General features: G+C 34.6%; 1 non-coding gene across 1 annotated transcript; it reads right to left on the bottom strand.

Annotated features, from left to right (window-relative positions):
* Positions 1–4992: 4992 nt before the first annotated feature.
* On the bottom strand, positions 4993–5346 carry LOC114116771 (small Cajal body-specific RNA 2). Its single transcript, XR_003590590.2, has one exon. It is a non-coding gene; the product is annotated as a small Cajal body-specific RNA 2 (non-coding RNA).
* Positions 5347–6206: the final 860 nt, after the last annotated feature.

Here is a 6206-nt window from a genome sequence, read left to right as displayed (position 1 = left end):
ATTGATTCTTAAAATATCGAACAGGATATTTTTAAATGTAGTGGAAATAATCATTTAAATTTGAATAACTTTTCCATAGCACTTCTATTAGATGATATATCATGTAGAAAAGTAAAAACATCTAGGTATCATATTATTTTATAAAGTTAAGAGGCATGCTAGAAATTACATATAACCAATATGAATGCAACTATTAGCACTCACTTCATATGGCACCCTCCGATTTAAGTCTTTCTTCATAGTTACTACTGGTGCTGATTTTATATTTAGAGTGTGCATAAAGAACAAATGCTTTGGTATCAAAAAAAAAATCGAGTTTATTATTATTTAAACCAAACAGTTAATTTCTCAAATCAATGCTTCAATAAAAAGTTCCTTTTGAGAAATGTGTATTAGTACTTAATTCTAATTTAGGGTTTGATTTAAAGAATAGACATTTTTCTTTTATAAAGAGAAACCATCAATTTTTCCAAGAGAAACACCATGGAAATCATCCATAAACATTTAAAAATTCAGATTAATGAAAGGTACAAGGAAAATATTTGGGAAAATAGTTTGATTTTCATGAAAGGTAAGATAACATGTAAATATCATTCACTTATACAATGTGACTAACCTGGGTTTTAGAATGGTAAATCACATTTCAAATCAATTACATCACCTGACTGTAATATTTTTTTCAAATATGATAAAACATTTCTAAAATTAAGCATCATTTATTGTGCTCCTATTTGTGCTTAGAAGGGATGATATTTTCTAGAGTTCAAATGAAAAATCATTTGCAATTGAAGGTTAAATAATTTTACAGTTATCAATATGATTGTTGATCATCAATATTTCAAAAAATAAATAGCAGCATCTTAATATTTTTATCATTAAAATATAATCCTATCATTAAAACATGGACAGTGTTTAGATTACCTGTATTTATGCTTATATTTTGTTTATTCAAACTGGAAAAAATATATCCCACTTCTCTTTAGGGAGTGTGCCCCTGTCCCCATCTTTAGAAGTAATCTTTTATCTTATGTTTTCATTCTGGTCATTGTTCCAGAATGTCTACTGTACTTTAAATATTGAAAAAAAGAATAAAAAATTATAACCACAATGGGACTAGAACATTCATTACTTCCTAACCAAGTTCTTTTAGAGTCTTTGATTTTTATGTGATAGATTCATCATCTGTAGTCTTTTAAAATATCTAATTCTTTCAAAAGCATTCTTTCTCTCTCTCTCTCTCTTTTTTTTTTTTTTTTGCTACTGGGGACTTAACAGTCAAATATTCCTTTATATCCCCCATTTTTCAGTTCAGAGTTCTGGAAACTTATTGGCATCTTCACAATATTTATTAAAATCATTCATAGTTGCATGATCTGCAATGTTCTGCAAGCCTCTGGCAACTACTCAGTATTAAAATTCTTCAGTGAGTTACCTCTAACTCCTCCCATCCCAAATACCGAAACTTACAACTCAATATATACCATGTCCTAGCTATGTGGTTATGAGTATAATGTCTAAAGGAAATGAGGGAGAGCCTAAGAGAAATCAGGCAGAACACCTAGAGTTTTTGAGTGCACATAGATTATTCTGGTAGATTCATTTTTCAAAATAGCAATCTGCTTTTTGAGGCCTGAGAACGTGGTCACTAGACTGAACAGAAGTGTGAAAACTGTGGTTCTTTTGTGTCTTGTTTCTGTAAAATTTAGTAAATTTTTCAGGAAAATTCAGCTTCCCTGATAGCTCAGTTGGTAAAGAATCTGCCTGCAGTGCTGGAGATCCCTTTTGGATTCCTGGGTTGGAAGACCAGCTGGAGAAGGCACAGGCTACCCAATTCAGCATTCTTGGGCTTCCCTTGAGGCTCAGCTGCTGAAGAATCTGTCTGCAATGCAGGAGACCTGGGTTCAATCCTTGGGTTGAAAAAATCCCCTAGAGTAGGGAAACGCAACCCACTCTCGTATTTTAGCCTGGAGAATTCCATGGACTGTACAGTTCGTGGGGGTTGCAAAGAGTCTGCCACGACTGAGTGACTTTCACTTTCACTTTATTCTCAGTAAAATTTACTCATTAAATGTTTGCCCCAATCATATTAAATTCCTTCTGCCTGCTACTTATATTGCTTTGTTGTTTTGCTTGAGAAAGAGGTGGTCTACTGGGGAATTCCTCTCTGATCTTCCGTAGCTAAAAGAATCAGAGTTCTGAGAAGATAGTAATAGCAACAGAAACAGCCCTAAAACGGGGAAATCATTTGTTTCCTCCAAAGTTCGAAATACAGAGAATAGCAAGAAACCCAGACCTCTAAGAGAAGGTCCTTGGTAGTAGTTTATCATGGGTAACAAATTAAATATATAACCTGTCTGAATATCTCTATCTTTTTAAAACCTTCCATGATTCAGACATACAATGCATTCTATTATTGAGTGTATCTCCAATATTTTCTTATTTACAGTCCTCTTGAATTATTGTATTCGTCGCCTTTTCCTCCTGCCCCCAATCCCGCCAAGCATCAGAGTCTTTTCCAATAAGTCAACTCTTCGCATGAGGTGGCCAAGGTACTGGAGTTTCAGCTTCAGCATCATTTCCTCCAAAGAAATCCCAGGGCTGATCTCCTTGCAGTTCAAGGGACTCTCAAGAGTCTTCTCCAACACCACAGTTCAAAAGCATCAATTCTTCAGCACTCAGCTTTCTTCACAGTCCAACTTTCACATCTATGAATGACCACAGGAAAAACCATAGCCTTGACTAGACGGACCTTAGTCGGCAAAGTAATGTCTGTGCTTTTGAATATGCTATCTAGGTTGGTCATAACTTTTCTTCCAAGGGTTAAGCGTCTTTTAATTTCATGGCTGCAATCTCCATCTGCAGTGATTTTGAAGCCCCCAAAAATAAAGTCTGACACTGTTTCCACTGTTTCCCCATCTATTTCCCATGAAGTGATGGGACCAGATGCCATGATCTTTGCTTTCTGAATGTTGAGCTTTAAGCCAACTTTTTCACTCTCCTCTTTCACTTTTATCAAGAGGCTTTTTAGTTCCTCTTCGCTTTCTACCATAAGGGTGGTGTCATCTGCATATCTGAGGTTATTGATATTTCTCCTGGCAATCTTAGTTTCAGCTTGTGTTTATTCCAGTCAATCATTTCTCATGATGTACTCTGCATATAAGTTAAATAAGCAGGGTGATAATATATAGCCTCGACGTAATCCTTTTCCTATTTGAAACCAGTCTATTGTTCCATGTCCAGTTCTAACTGTTGCTTCCTGACCTGCATAAAGGTTTCTCAAGAGGCAGGTCAGATGGTCTGGTATAATTAGTGAAAATCCCTAAATTTGAATATTTGTTCTTAAGGAGTCTAATAATACCATGATAAATCTACCTCTGTAAACATTTTCTGAAAAGTTATGTTTTGTGCAAAAAAAGCCCAAACTACTTACCCTCATTTACAAAAGAAACTTATTCCACCTGAAACAGAACAAAGTAATAAGGAATAAACTTTAAATTTCATCTTACTAACTAATTTGGTAACAAAAATGAAATGCTGATGTGTTTAATCAGCAGTTTAATCTCTAGCCCTCTTGGATAAACAAACTTTCTATTGCTAAATTAATTCTGTCATTTTATTAAGAGACCTTTTTTCATAGCATTATCCATAAAATATCACAACCTAATAGACAAAATCAATTGTTTGGTTTATTTATTTAAGTGGTAAGCATAATTTAATTATTATAATCTTTACTCCATTAAAATAATTTAAAGGTACAAAAATTCATTGAACACAATTTATCATTACTGTATATTTTGACTTGGTGTTATCTATTATTACTAAATAAATATGATAACATCAACTAGTTATGCTATATAACAGTTATTCTTTTTTAATTTTTATATTTATTTTGAATACAACAAAATGAAATATTATACTTAAATGATAGTATTACTGTAGCAGTGTTAGTCACTCAGTCATAAACTGAGTGATAGATCCTTTAAATTCTAGTCTGCCAGGCTCTTCCTGTTCATGGAATTCTCCAGAAAAAGATACTGGAGTGGGTTGCCATTTCTTTTTCCAGGGAATCTTCCCAACCTGAGCCACAATGGAAGCCCTACTATATACTTCCTAAATAAACATAAAATACATGAAGAGAAGGGTTCTATTGGCCCTGCTGTCTTACAATACCAGTAATCTCTGAGGGTCTTTCTTCCCTCCCTTTGGATTTTAATACCATAAGATAATGCTCATAATTTGAGGGAAGAATCAAATAAATGATCAATACATATATAATAGATTAAATTATTATTCACCAACTATGCAAAACCCTCCATCCCCCCCACACACATACACATACTATCTCCAACACACATGCCTGTGATGTTGGATTTGGCCATGTGACTTGATTGCCCAGTGGGACTGTGAGTGGAAACGGTAAGATGCCATAACATTTTTCCTTCTGACCTTCTCCATGAGCCTTGGAAACGACAAGTGTGGAAAGAACCTAAATGAAACTTAGCTCAAAGCGAAGCTGCTCCATTTTCATCACAGAATTGAGTAAGAAATAAATACTATTTTCCACTCAAATTTTGTGATTTCTTATTAAAGAAAAGCTGATGGATGCTATGGGATTTTATAATAATGCTTGCTTCTTGGGGTAGAGGTGGCAGAGGAATGGCATGAAAAGGAGAGCATGTGAGTAGGTGCAAAGTATTCTTGGTGTTCTAGTACTTAAGTTGGATTATGGATCCATAGGAGTTCATTATGCCTGTAACTCACATAAAGCAGATATGATACTTGTGTAAAATATTACCCAAGATATTACAAAAGAAGAAAGAAGCAAAGTGAGTCTCTCACTTTTAGAAGGAACATAATGAATCAGCATCATTCCTATGTATAAATCATTTTTCATAATATTTCTGTGCAATTACATGTGTCCATATCATCCTTATTATATATAAATAGATAAATGTTAACATATTTTTCTTTTTTTTTTTTTTTTTTTTTGGCTCAGATCAGAATCGCCTCGATAATCAATGGCGCGGGACAAGCCCGGCCTCGTCTATCTGATCAATTCATCACTTCTGAGCCACAGGGGCCTCGCTGCACAGCGCCCCGAGGAAGGGCTTCGCAGGAGGGAAGCTTTTCATTTCGGGTCGGCCCGGCGGGGCTGGAGTCCCAACCCGATCAAATAAGATCAACGTGTAGGCCGGGGGAGGGCTGCAGGGGCGGGCGCACGCACTCAAACATTCACGCATCCACTCACACACTCGGCCTACACGCGCACCCCCCACCCCCACACACACAACACCACACAGCAACTCACTGCCACCTCACTTCCAGCCCGCTCTCCCTCCGGTAACATATTTTTCATATTTTTAAAAGCTATTTAAGATGGTTCAATATCAGTTCTCAGCAGAGCAAAACGAAATTAACTTCACTTAATCAGTTTAGAAACCAATTTATTTCTTTACTCTTCAAAACCATAAAAACAAAGTTTTACATTCTTGAATGACTTTCTGAAATATGCTGATTTTTTTTCTTTATATTTATAAGACACAGTTATATAATTTTTATATATACATATATATTTACAGACATGGTAGATTTGCCTATACATGTACTTCTCAAATACTGTTATTCATGTGCATGTACCAAATGATTTTGCACACTTGAATGAGTTAAGTATACTCAAAAGTTCCCACAGATAAACTTTTTAAGTTACTATAGAATCATGAATATCTACTGAAATATTTTAAAATGCCAATTATTTTCAAAGAAATATTTATGATATTTTATTATTGATTAAATAATATTGAATAAATATAAATTTATTATTGATTAAATACTTAATTTAAATTTTATTTAAAATTACCCTACAAACAAATTTGGTGTACAAAACATTATATCTTATAAACACTAGCCATGAAATCATGCAATTAATGAAATGCTAGAGACTGAACAAAACAAAAACATATGATTATAGCTTATGAACTTAAACACTATAGGTCTCATATTGATGCTGCATATCTTGCTATGGTGGAGTGACATTGTTGTTATTGTTCAGTCACTGTGTCCAACTTTTTGCAACCCCATGGACTGCAGCATGCTACGCTTCCCTGTCCTTCACTATCTTCTGGAGTTTGCTCAAATTCTTGTCCATTTAGTTGGTGATGCTATATAACCATCTCATCTGCTGCCCCTTCTCGTGTTACCTTCAATCT

The sequence above is a fragment of the Ovis aries genome, chromosome 10 (genome assembly GCF_016772045.2).
Source record: "Ovis aries strain OAR_USU_Benz2616 breed Rambouillet chromosome 10, ARS-UI_Ramb_v3.0, whole genome shotgun sequence".
NCBI lineage: Eukaryota > Metazoa > Chordata > Mammalia > Artiodactyla > Bovidae > Ovis > Ovis aries.
The sequence above is the reverse complement of the archived record's forward strand: the minus strand, read 5'-3'. Positions and strand labels throughout refer to the sequence as shown.